Here is a 14233-nt window from a genome sequence, read left to right as displayed (position 1 = left end):
TCATGCATGGTACTAAGTTCACTATAACCGATTCGTGATTTCAGAATGTGATCGGTAGCTTGAAATACTTGCTCTAGAGAACCTTGTTCTGGTGCTGGAAGAGGAAAAACTTTCTTGTGTTCTGGACGTGAATGTCGGTCAGGAAGTCTAGATTTACCTACATACGCTATTCTGGCGGTATTCTCGTCTTCTACCTCTTCGGTAGGAGAGTCGTCTTCTTTCTCGCTTACTTGTGCTGCTTTACGTTGCTCGTGCAACCTTATTATTTCCTTACGAATTTTCCTGTACATACTCTCTATACTACTGAGTGTCTTGTGTCTACCCTCGGCTATATGATCACTCCACTTTGTCAGAACTCTCATTTCGATCGGATCTTTAGTCGGATAATCTTGTTCCCTTATTAAACAATTGATCAGAAACTTTAATAGCATGAGCTGAATCTCAGCTTTCCTTTGAGACATGACTTCGCCAGTACTTTCTGGATCTTCTCCTGTACGGATGAAACGATATATTCTGTCTAGATCTTCTTTCATATTCGGTAGGGTGTCCAAATACTCGGTCACCCGTCTTACGCGCAATGAATATATAACCATATTATCATCGCCTGGGACTGGATCATAACGGCATTCGGTAAGAGCTCGCTTGATATCTGCAACGGACTGATGTTTGGGCGTACGCTGTAACGCACGTTCATGTAACTCGACTAACGTTACACGTTTGTGTGGCGGTGGGGTACCAGGAGGACCTCCCCCCGCGGCTCCTAAACTGGAATCGTCGACGGGTATTGTACGGGCTGGCAGAGTGACTGATGTAGCGGGAACTTGTACTATGGGCTGGACCGGGGGTACCGTAACAGGTGCTGTAACAGGTGCCCCGGTGGCTGGAGGAACAGGAATTACATTATTTACGGGAGCTGGCGGAACAGGATTGGCATATTCTGGGACTGTGTCGTCCAAATAGGACGAGAGAAAAATATCAGCTGCAGTCGGTTTGTGACGTAGCTTAATCGGAACTAATGGCGGCGGAAAATTACATGGTGCTTCCGGGGTTGCTTTTGGCAAGCCCTCGGCAAGAAGAGGATACATACCCTTAATGAGGGCATTTCTCTGTCTGTCTGACTGTTCGGCTTTAACTCGTTCACCTATTTCAATTAATTCCCTTTCTTGGGCTCTTTCTGAGGATTCCCTACTTAATTCTGACTTTCTGATTTCTTTTTCGGTTCTTTTATGAGATTCTTTGCGCCATAACTCGATGGCATCTTTCTGGGACTGTCTGGCTTTCTTTTTCCATAATGCTTCTTCTACTCGCATGATGCACTCGGCATCCCACGTACCTGATACGGGCCATCTATACTTTTCTTCTAATTCCTTGGTGTACTCCACCCATAAATCTAGATATAATATGGCACTTATGCCATGCTTTTGATACATAAAATGACCTGGACTGTCCCTCGGCGGGACAGGAACTGCTTCCTCGAGCAGACCTTTTCTGGTTTTTAACTGACGTAACTTCGTGAACAGAGGCATAACTAAGACTGGAATCTGGACACAATACAATACACGATAAACACAATAATAACTTTAAGAAAACAAATCACTCATACCACGACATTGAAAACACATGAAATAACATTTAAAACAACAGTTCGGACAGAATATTATCTGGAATACTGAAAACAGAACACATGAATTTCTCGAGAACAGAACTTACTAGAACAGAAACTTTACTAGAATTACTGGATGCACTGCTAAAACAGTACGAAACTTACCGGTCCCATAAAGAGACACGTCAGGACCCGCGCCCACCTAGGTGAACACTTCGTGTTGGATCTGTGTACCCAAACCCACGGACCAGAGACAAATTAATTGACCCTGTCTAGATACTACCCCAGCAACGGTACTCACCGGGCAGCAAGAACGGAAGGCCTCGGACTGGACTGGACTGCTACGACGACGGACGGACGAACTTCGGACTTCAGTTACAGGTGGGCCTCCGGATACCTCGGACCTTGGACTCTCGGCTTGGGCTCTGGTCGGGACTCGCCGCGTTCCTCCACCGCCTCGTCTGGACGCTGGACCGCAACCTCCGTCTCCTCCGTGGGCCTGAGGGATACTTGAAGCAGAAATATCTGCACGTGCACGGTATGGTTCCGTCACGGCTGCAGAGGATCAGGGGGCCTGCGTGGCTTCTCCGGCGCGTGGGGAAAGGGCAAGTCCCTATTCGGGCGCCATTATGTGGTAAATAAATAAATTATTACCTGATCTATTTTTGACTATAATCAATAAACAGGTAGCTCAATAAATAAGAGTCAAGATTCGAGGTAGTTGGAGTTGACAGGCTTTAATCAAGCATAAAGGACAGGAACAGGACAGCCTGTACGGGAGTAGGATGGCAGGGCCCGACAGCTGTCGGGCAGGATCTGGGAATTGGCTAGCAAACTTTAACATCCGTGCACAATATTTATAGTTAAAACAATTACATTACATTCAATACAGTAGGCGTAGCAATAGGCGGGGTTTGTAGCAGTCGCGAAAGATAAGGACAAAACTGATGCAACAAGAAGGCGTGTACATAGACGTGATGCAAACGTAACAGAATATGTCATAAAAGGGGCGGAAACATGGAGGGGGCTACCTGAGCAGCTGGGACCTCTAACCTAGTGGTGCGCGCAAATTGGCAATGACGTGTTACTAGGGAGAACTGGGGGGCTATGACTTCTGCGCTAGAAGAGGAGACTAAAGTCTGGAGTGTCAGAGCGACATGTACCCAGGCATATCTAGTATCTAGTGTTTAGAGTACATGTTGATAGAATCCAAAAGTTATCAGGGCAAAGGCTAATAGACTCTAAGACTGGTGCATACATTATTCTACATGTAGTGTGTGTGTGAGGAATATTCTATGAATATTAATACAGTATTTCTCTTACATGGAGACATAAAGGCTAGACCATGACGGAAACTATTGATGCGATTCAGTAGCTTAGGAATGCAGAGAAGGAGGGCTGGACTGATAACTAGAAACATAACATACTCTTGGCAGACTGGGAGGCAGAGCCAGGCCGAGCCGGGCACTGCGAGGCATGAAAGTAAGCTAAGGGTCAGGGGTACAGGTGGGGGCTGTATCGCTCCTCGGAGAGGGTTCAGGAAACAGGAGCTGAATCTGAGTCCGGGCCCTTTTGAGGCCTAGAAACGGGGACAATTCAATGAATTAACGTGCACATTGTAAAATGTGGCAACGTAGCTTTACATAGGCCTAATATTCGTTGTTCTCACGAGGACTGGAAACTGGCATACTAGAGATGGACACAACTATAATTGCGTCTTTAATCGATCAGAAGGGAATACATGCATATCGATCATGCACATATGACATAACATGGGGAACACGTAGGCACATACAACATGGCAAAATTTACTTTTCCACATTCCCTCCTTGTGCCCTACGTTTCCATCAGGAAACATCTATATTCATGATACCATCTATCATTTCATATAGCATCATTTGCTCGTCTCGAATTGTCTTGGAACGGGATTTAGGACTAGGAATACAAGAGGTAGCGCACATGCCGCAAATCGCAGGGCCACATTGTATACAGAGGCAGCAACTGAATATGATCATTACTGCAATACCTAGGAATGACAATACTTTCCATCCCCAGGCAGATATAATACTCCAGAGCCAACCGGACCATGTCCAGGTGCCTGGATTCTGGTGTAACTGATGGGCAATTTTATGAAGTCTGGTTATAGCTGAATAAACAGACGGCGCGTTATTAGGAATGAAAATGCAACAACTAGATCCGATGACTCTACATGCTCCTCCTCTATCGGCCAGTATGACGTCAAGAACGAGACGATTTTGGAGCACGACAAATCTCATAGCAGATTGCTCTTCGGTTAAGTTACCTAGAGCAGAAGTAGTCTCATTCACTACTACTTCAAGGTTCCTTGGCTATCCGCAGTGCAGCAGACGGGGACGCAAAACGCGAACCCCCTTCTTCTTTATTTATATATTCCTGTGTTGGGACAAACACAGTTCTGTTTTGCACGCAATTTCTGAAAGGTTCAAAAAGATGAAACGCCATAAGCAAGTAAAGGGAAGGTGTGCACACGCTATTCTCTCTCATGTTTAACAAACAGTTTTTGTCCAACTAGCTGTGTGCACCCCAAACTGTTTGACCTATTTCTGCATTAACTTTGGAAGGATGATTTCGCTAAGGAGACAGCGATACGTTCAAACACAACGGAAATGATAACATCAAATATGGACTATGTTGATTTCATGTCTCAGTTGAAACTGTATTTCATTTATTTCGCGTTGTATTTATGTCCGATTGTTTTATGGTTCATTTGCATGTCTAGTAATATATTGTTTAGTATTTATTGATGATTTAAATTTATGATTATGTCGGTTTATAAACCTTTATTGATAATTTTGAGCATGCCGTTTTTGATTGAAAAACGTAGGTGCATGGTGGGACTGGTAGTTTCCCTAGTTATAAAGACACTCTGTGACCGATCCAGATCACGTGAGGACAATTAAGAAAGAGGCGGGTAAACACGTGGGTGGATGATTTAAGAACTAGTTAGGAGGGGAACCTCAGGTCGATGGGACTGTGGCTTAACTCATGGCATATGAAGAAAAAGACTCGTTACAAGCCGCTGGCTGTTTTGCATATCACCAGGTACATGTCACATCTAGATTTAGAGGCTTGACTTTAAGACTAACTAGGGGTGTGGGGAGAGTATACTATTCGGATTAAGTCTTTGGATTCTGCTATGCGTAGATATGAGAACAAGGTCAAATGTAAGGGGCTGCTGTGAACACGTCGTGATTAAACTGCATACTCGGCAATGGTTATTGGAGGTTAAAAGACATGTTTTTTTGAACGCTGATGAATTTATCTGTATTAGTTTAATGAATTGTACTTGTTATTTTTAGACATTGGTTGATGTGGCCCGTATTTTATTTTTTTCAGTACCCCTGAAGAAGAACTATAAGTTCGAAATGCATTGGGTGATTATAATGGTTTGCTCGTAATAATGTTGGAAGCACATGTCTATGTAAAAGCCTCGGCAACATCAGACATCTGAAAATGCAAAATAAAACATTTTAAGTACCACCTGGCTGTCTCCGGAGTGATCCTCTTTTGAAGCATACCTGAAACAGGCGAACGTTAAAATCATACAAAAATATGGATTACCATGGATTATATTGTTGAATAAGAGCTGAATAAATGATATGCACGAGGAATGGTTCCTTGGCTATCCGCAGTGCAGCAGACGGGGACGCAAAACGCGAACCCCCTTCTTCTTTAAAATTTACTTTTCCACAGGGTGACGCAGACACTGAAACAGAAACACACGCATGACTAACTGCCTTGGCAAGGCCTGAAGTAAACCACACCCAGATCCATGTGTGGAGGAGCAATACCCCTACGCTGTACTATCGTACACCTGTCCACTCGGCTTACACTCACAGGGAGGTACGACACGCCTACATGTCCCAGGTATACCCCAGTGCCTGTGGTGACATGATTGCGCCTGCTGTACCCAGCACAATGTAATGTGGAATGGCCCGGGCCCTCATGCATACATAATGACCACACGGACACACTGAGTGAGTCTGTGGAACTGGCTATGGGCATGTGCGCCCTACCCCTTAATTGTCAGGGTCACATGTCCAGTGACGCCTGTGCTGGATGGGTGTAGTCTAGTGTAAGCCACCCCTCAGTGGTTGGTTGGTGCTGGCAACAACAGTGATCAGACAATCAACAGTACATGGTTCAAACAGCAAGGGTCCATGACCTAAGCTGCACAGAGTCAGTGGCCCCAGATGCACTGCGGCCGGCACAGGCACATCGGCACGGGACGGTGACTTGCGCTGCACTGAGGTAGGGCCACGTGAGCTGAGCCAGTCCTCGTCAATGTCCAAGGAGAATGTGGCGGAGGGCTGCGGGGGACAGTGGAAAGTGTACTACCAGGGCAAGTTGCAGAGGGCAGAAGCAACCAGAAACAGGCAAATGGAGGAGGTGAATGCCGCAGACTCCTCTTCACCACAATGTTAGTATCAGCTACATGATGATGAAGACAACCCCCAGCCCATAGTCTTAGACGCCACCAAAGTTCAACCAGAGAGTGACCATGGATTTCGTGGCACATGCTTAGTGGCACCATAGCTGAAAGGCGATGCAGTTTGCGATGAGGCCTGTACAATAACATAAACTCGGCCATGAAGAGAGCAAGACTCGGTTCAAGTTCTGTGACCTACTCAACCGCAGTGTGTGCCGGAGGCAACGGTCAGCAGGTGCACACAGCCACGTGTTGTAGGCCTGTGATGCAGTTATGGGCACCAGTGCAGTTGTTGGAAGTGTCCCATCACCTCTGTAACGGAGAGCCTTTTCTCCTCCGGACAGAAGCGCATCTTCCTTTTACTCCTCTCCTTGTGTACGGTGACACGAACACTGCCATGAAGACATCAAGACTCAATTCCAAATGTGTGACCTAGTTAACCGCAGTCTAGGCCGGAGGAAGCGGTCAGTGCGGCTCAACCACTGCCCAGCCATCTCCTTCTGGATCTCTGACACACAATGTTGGAAGGGCATGTGGCAAAGATTTGTTGTTGACGGAGGTACAGGCACCAGAGCTGCACGGGTGTGCAGCGTGCGAGGATGCGGTGTCCTGCCTGGTATGGTCTGTGTTGGATTGGTGTGAGGCCTGCAGGACTGCAGTGTAGGCCGGAGGCCGAAGTCAGCAGGGGCCCACAGACATGTGTGGTTGGAATGCTATGCATGAACATGGTGGCACCACATCGAAGGGAGTGTATAATCTGCCATAAATAATGTTCTCTGCCAAAGTGTACTCAAGACTCAGTTCTAAATGTGTGATCTACTAGTCTGCTGGGCATTCTGGTGGAGTACATCATCGAGAAAGGAGTACTGTGGGCCTGTGTCGCGGAGGCTGTGATAGTCTGAGGAGGCTGGCAAGGTCAGGGACTCTGGCTTGGTGCTTGCACCGGCACGTGGTGGGCCCTCCATGACACACGCCGGTGTCGGCAGGTATGCTTTGAGGCCTGGGTGCATCGGGGCAGGCAATACTGGTTCAGGGACCAGCGGCCCGGGGTGCAGCAGGCGCACAGGATCGCAGGTACCTCCGCTCATGGCGTTGGCCTAATGGCGGGGTGAGAGGCGCCACCCTGGCAGGAACGTTGGGCATGTCGGAAGAGGACCGCGCCCAGGGCTACGTGCTTTTCATTCACACCCCTACGCTAGCCTGGCGTACGCCGGGCCAGCCCACTCCACACATGCTTACAAGGGGGGCGTGACAAGCTATGTTTCCGTGGTCTCCCCCACTTCCTGGGGTGACATGGTTGCATCCACTGCCCACTACACTCTATTTACCAGTGGTGTATGTGGACATGAATATGTGTGTGGTCTGCATACTGCAGACTGTCCAGCACATCCACGCCACACTTGGCATTGTGTACCTCCTCATTCATCGGTCACTTGCCTCCTTCGCACATGCCTGGTTCCCACCTCTCCCCACATTCTGCTATTGTGTGGCTGAGGTGCCATGCCGTTGATGGCTTGTGTACATAGCTGGCCCAGGTTCCCACAGTAAGTTGTGCTGTTGTATCTGGTGGGTGGGCATGTTTTGTGGCATGTTTTATGTGACTTTGTGGCATGTGCATTCCCAGAGTTGTGAGTTGCATGATGGTGGATTTGAGGTGTCTAGTGTGTTCATTTGGTACTTATCAACAAGCAGGGCATTTCCGTAGGTGCCAGCCTGGAAGAGCTGGTTGATGATGAACTGTCGAAAGATGTATGCATCATGCACACTGCCTAGGTAGTTGGCGATGACATTGGAGAAGAGTCCCCGGTGGTCCACTATTGCCTGCACATTGATGGAATGCGCGTGCTTTCTGTTGCGGTAATTGTGTGCAGTGTCGGCAGGGGGCACAAGTAGGACATGTGTGCAGTCAATTTCCCCCAACACTTGCGGGAAGCCGGCTATGGTGTAGAAGCCTTGCTTGGTCTCCAGCTGTTCTTGCACTGTGTGGGGGGAGTATCGGTACTGGGGTACCAAACTGATGATGGCATCCAGGACAGGTTTGAGGAACTTGGAAAGTACCAGAGGCCAACAGATGCAGCACAGCCAGCAGCTTTGTCTGAGGTGGGATGTTGGTTGCCTGCTGTTTTGGTACCGTCAGCTTGTGGGCAATGATGTTCAGGATGCGGAGGATGGTTGTCCTTTTGAGCCTGTAGTGGGCTATGACATACTCTGTTGTCATGTCTGTGAGGCTGGTGCATTTTCTGAAGGTCCACTGTCTGTGTCTGCGATGCCTCTGCGTCGGTCCATGGGTGGTCCGGGGGGGGTTGCGGGTCTGGGGTGGTGGCGGTGGGTGTTGTGGCCCTGTTGGTGCTCCGAGCTGCATGATCAGTAGCTCCATGGCTTCTGTTTGTCTTCAGGTGTGGCTCTGGGATGGGCTCCCTTTTCTGGTGCAGACTGTCATCCGACTTTACACCAGGTCAGAGCAAGTGTTAATTTCCTGCTGCTAACGAGCCTTATCGCCTGTTTTGGGTTCTTATCACCGATCTGGCTGGTCGTTGAGAATGTTGCGGTGTGGTGTTATCACGGATTTTTGCACGGAAACGTCTACTCTGCATCTCATTAGCGTTAGTTGCCGTGTCATCTGTGGCAATGTTTTTTGCGGCTTCTATCGCAGGTAAACTGATGCTATGAGCTGTTAGCACCAGCTTGTCAATGGGGCGATAACTTTATCACCACTTTGGCTGCGATGAAGTGCTGATAACTCAGCGATACATCCTTGAGAATATGCCCCACAATCTTTTAATCTCTGCGATCGCTGTGGTCAAAGATATTACCTTTGGCTTGCTCGCTACAATGGGTTGTTTCTCTAACTGCCTGACAAAATGGTTTCCTGTGGAGTCGGATATATCACAGTGTTGCTGTGGCTTGGAGGCTCTGTAATGTTGCAGTAACTCGGGTCTTCATTCTTGCTCGACATACCCTTCAAAGTTTCTTCTTGAATCTCTCCTGGTGGATCACCTTCTTTAAAGTGAGTCCTCAATCTCTTAAATAGTGAAACATTATGTGTAACTCTCTCGTAATTCTGTGTTGTGGTCACCATTGTGTCCTCCACTAACAACTTTTAAATTAAGTGACACTCTAAATTTTCAATAGAGGTTACAGCCTTTTACAAGGACTAGGGCCCCGATGTAGGTAAAATAGATTTACCGATTTTTAATTACCGAATTTTACCGATTCGGTAATTAAAAATCGGTAAATCTAAGGGGTGGATATGTAGGAACATCCAGATGTTCCTTTTACCGAATCGGTAAATATCTGTATTTACCGATTCGGTAAATACCGACCGGTAAAGCCCCATTCATTCCTATGGGCTTTGAAGCCCATAGGAATGAATGGGGCATTACCGGTCGGTATTTACCGAATCGGTAAATACAGATTTTGACAAGGGTGCAGGGGGTGTCACTTTGACACCCTCTAGCACCCCCAAAAAAGATTCGGGGGCCATGTGGCAGGCATACCTGCCCTAAGGGCAGGTCTGCCTGTCATATGGCACAGGTGTGCATGCACACATGTGCATGCACACCGGAATCGGTATTTTACCATCAAATATATTTGATGGTAAAATACAGATTCGGTAAGGGTTGTGGGACTCAGAAGAGTCCCACCTACATATCAAAATTAACGAATAGGTATAAATACCGATTCGGTATTTCACAGAATCGGTAAATTTACCGCTCGGTAAATTTACCGATTCTGTGAAATATGTGGCCTACATACCATTTACTGAATACCGGTCGGTAACGGCCGAAAATACCGATTTTCGGCCGTTACCGACCGACCTACATCGGGCCCCTAGTCTCTTACACAGATCAACAGACACTGTCCCTTTTTGTCTATGACTGGCTTTTGATTTGGATTTTCTTGCCTTCACTGACTTGCTTTCCATTGGGATGCAATAGAAATACTGCCACTTACTAGGAAATCAAAAGCGAGCATTGCCTTGTCACAGAATGTCGTGAAAAGTGGTGCAATATGATAAATTATCCAAAAGGTATTCTGTGTCATTGCCTTCGAGTTTAATGGGAGCCCTTATCAACTCTCACCATCACGATTTATTTGTGGCCACCGGGGAGTAACCTTGAATGACCAACTTATAAAGCGCAAACAAATGCCCGAGGGCTTCAAGGCGCTAAAACAGTTACTCTGCCAGGAGGGCAAGAAGCATCATCCCTCTACAAGGAACAGTTACAAGGCAAAAAGCCAATAATACTGTGAGCAAAACTGACAAGTTCACATCAGGAGACATCACTCCAGTATTTTCAATGTTTGCATCTGTAACCTATGTATTTTTCCTAAATTTTTCGTCTCTACCCTTTTTTTCTTTTGCTTAATTTCCGTCCCACCAACCCTCTGTATGTCTCCTCTCGTTGAGTACAACCTGTCCATCTTAATCTCTATTATTGTATTTCTGCAAACTTCCCAAAACTCATTTACAACATCACAACCTCTCCTCCTCTGAGAAACTCATACCACAGCAACCGAAAATTATGTAATCTCATCCAGCTCACCTATTATTCACAACGACCATCTGCATGAGATCACATACCCCGGCACTAATGATCACAACTAACTCATACATTGAAGAACCGGGTTTTTCAGAACCCAGCGGCGTCAGGGACACGCCCAAAGTCTTCGGGTTCCCCTGTCCTGGCAAACAGAGACACGGAATACTTCTAGGTGGCGTCAGAGATCAAATTTATTAGCTGCAGCTAGTAACAGTAAACCAAGCAATACAACACGGTGTACAACTCAGGAGACTGCTCAACTTTCGTAGAGCAAGACATCACTTTTTATCCTCTTTTTGGTTAATTACGAATGCACACCCACTGCGACAAATTCTGACGAATGAAATACATTTTCCCAAACATTATTACATTCCAAAAAGCTCACTTTACATCGTACCAACCCACAAGTTAATTATTAGGACTGTCCCAAATTCGATTACCACAAGCCGGACAAACCCATAATTGAAAGCACTACCCATGTAATGAAAAGTCGTAAGGAAAGAAACAATTCAGATGTTGAGTAGGATAAGATATGTGCAAGGAACTAAAAGTTAACGATATCCTGAACATTGATTGGCAATTTTAGACAACGATCAGCTAGAGAAATTGGCTTCGTGAAAGGGTCAGTTTCAGGTGACGGGGTCAGCATCTTGCAGTTAACTCGCAAGTCGAAAAGGCCTAGTTAATGCATACATGAACAACGAAGCCCATGCAACTTTGTTCGTTCGTTTACCTCCACGGCCTACGTGAGGGAAACACAAAATGGCGTCACGAACAATGTAATCAAAATGGAGTCCGGTCCCGAAAACCACAGAACCTCAGCCCCTCCTTTTACCATTACGTAGGCAATGACCTAAACTCACGTCAATCTGAATCCAGGTCTATATCTATTCTCATCAGGTCATCAAGGTGTTGCTGTAACATCATCTTATTATCCTTCACTTCTCTCGGGACGGGTCTTCTCACACAGATTGTAGCACAAAGGCCACAAATGGCGGGACCACACTGGATGCATAAACAACACAAGAAAAGGATCGCTATGTAAAAGGGTAGGCAGATTTCGATCGATAACCTTTAAGTATTGCCCGGCGTTAGTCGCCTCTTATACCACTAGAGATTTATCAAACAAAGAGGCAGACGCTGGAGACTGGAAGGCAGGAAAAAGAAGTTTATTCAGACGGAGCAGAACACGTCAAATCAGACAACGGGGTATGTTCTCGAGGTGCTCTAACCGCATCTCTGAGGCCTGGCCTCTTATACACAAGTTTATGGCTTTATTGCATGAAACACATTCTTGTTAATACTTTGAAGTACGGAAAGACATCCTTGGAATTACCCGTTTCAAGCCCGTTCCCACACACATTTACAGTAGAAGTCCCCACCCGATCTCAGTAGGTGATGACTGTCGCGCAGCTGGATATTCTGCCGATTCCCGGAATGTGTGCGGCTGATCGGATCTCATATGGTGGGGGCTTTGATCAGGCATAGATCCTTTGAAGAAGGACAGCTTCCTACTGTATGGGGCAATAAACTGTATCCGTAGGGCCAGGTGGTGGCCTGGGATCGGATCTGACAATCGGGCACAGAGGAAAGGGGGTTTCATCAAAGGATGTGTGATCACAAAAGGGATGGGCGGTGTTGTTAGCCGGGCACGGGATGTGGTTCCATGGCAGGGCCGCGCTGAAGGGGGAGGTTTATGGCTCAAGTATGTGAGAGCGGGGGCTGTCAGTGCGCGGGGGATGCTTGCGAGGTCAGAGAGAGAAGACGCGCTGGCTATCGGCAGTGGGCAGAGGGGCCATGGCATTCAAAATGGCTGCTACTTACACGCACATATGAGCCTGAAAAGGGACAAGATGGCGCCGATAATGTTTACGTCGCAATCTAGATTTTAACAGTCCTCCCTTTTCAACATATCTAGCCAGCTTGTCAATCTATGTCTATCCCCATCATTTTACGGATTTCTACTTCATACAAAGCTTTCATGCGTTCAGCTTCGAAGTCCAGAGTCTTAGGGCAGATACAGTTAGCAAAAAGTGAGCACAGAGGTGGCAAGTATTGAACACCCAGACAGAATCCACATATTACGATAATCGGTATCAATACGATCATAAACAACCTCCACCCCCAGCCCTTTACAGCACTCCAGAACCAACTCCCAAGCGACCATTCTTCTTGTTCCTGATGAACTTCTGAGGAAAGTCTGTGGAGGTGTTCAATGGCTTTGTAGACTGAGGGTGAATTGTCCGGTATGTAGGTGCAGCAGCTGGACCCAATGATGCGGCATGCTCCTTCACGATCTGCTAGAACCACATCTAGAACAAGGCGGTTCTGAAGGGTCACCAGGCGGACAGCCTGAAGCTCGGCTGTATTGTTTGTGAGGATGCCAGCTGTAATGTTCATCATTGTTTCGACTGCCTGGGTCAAATGTCTGATGGCACGGCTGTTTGCCATCGGGCCCCAGAGCGGAACAAGTCCCTTCATTGCGTCCAGGAATTGTGCTCCGGCAGAGTCGGCTTGTTCAATGTCTCTTGCTCGCTTTTGTCGGTTATGGTTTGCTGGAGCCACATAGGTTGGCGGAAGGATGAAGGCAATGTAACAGGTACCTCCCCAGCCCTTTGGGAGCCAGGTGTAGGCTTTCGTACCACAGATAAAGTACATGTTTGGAGAAGTGACAAAAGAGGGTGGATCAGTTGAGTCCAAAGTTCTGGTGATGCGGCAAGTGCTGTGGCCCACCATTTGTGTCCCAAGGCCTTTGATGCATACAGGGCCCGAGACATTAACGACATATAGGGCCACAGTCAGGGTGGCAGCTGTTCGTTTCTGGAGGTAGGAGAAGGTGGGTCTGGCTGGGTTGTTGAACACCTGCATTTCAACCCGTTCTTTGGCGAGGATGTCCATGTGAACAGAGGCGTTGGATGTCAGAGGGCAAAAGGGAGCAGCAGTTCCTCTTGTTTTGTTCAGCCAGACCCCATGATAAAAGTGTGACATAGTTTCGCTGGAAGTGGCATTATCCCTGTAACTCTCTTGCAGGAGGATCAGCCAAGCAAAGCAGGAACCATGAACGGAGAAAGGTGAAGGGATGAAGGGGATGGAATGTCCAGTGGCATGTGGTAACAACCCACAGATTCAGCAATTCGTGGCGTTGGTGGCAAGGTTGTGTTGGTGTAGCAACTGCACGAAGGAGTTGTTCCAGAACTCCTTACGTCTTTCTCGGAGTTGAGGTGAAAGAGAAACCAGGTAGTGTTCTTTCATGGTGGAAGGCTGTGCAGTAGTTAGAAATGTCTTATGAGCTGGCGCGTTCTCTTCCATGATCCAGAGGGTGGTCATGAGGAGGAGGCAAAAGAGAAGGGCGATAAAGAGGGCAATAGTCTTTGAGCTGTGTATTTTGTCAGTGTTTGGGTTTCTGTTGTGGGTCTTCGGATGTCCGGTTGCTTCCATCATCTTCGTGTCGGGTGCTTCCATCATCTTCGTATCGGGCGCTTCCATCATCTTCAAGGGGCTCGGTAGCGGGCAGAACCACAAACTTCGTTTGGCTTCTCTCCTGGCAGCCTTAGGAGTGTTAGGCCACCGCTCTGAGGATTGTAACTTAGTCAGTGGTCTGCTTATCCGAAGCTCCCT

The sequence above is a fragment of the Lissotriton helveticus genome, chromosome 1_1, assembly GCF_964261635.1.
Source record: "Lissotriton helveticus chromosome 1_1, aLisHel1.1, whole genome shotgun sequence".
Classification (NCBI taxonomy): Eukaryota; Metazoa; Chordata; class Amphibia; order Caudata; family Salamandridae; genus Lissotriton; species Lissotriton helveticus.
The sequence above is the reverse complement of the archived record's forward strand: the minus strand, read 5'-3'. Positions refer to the sequence as shown.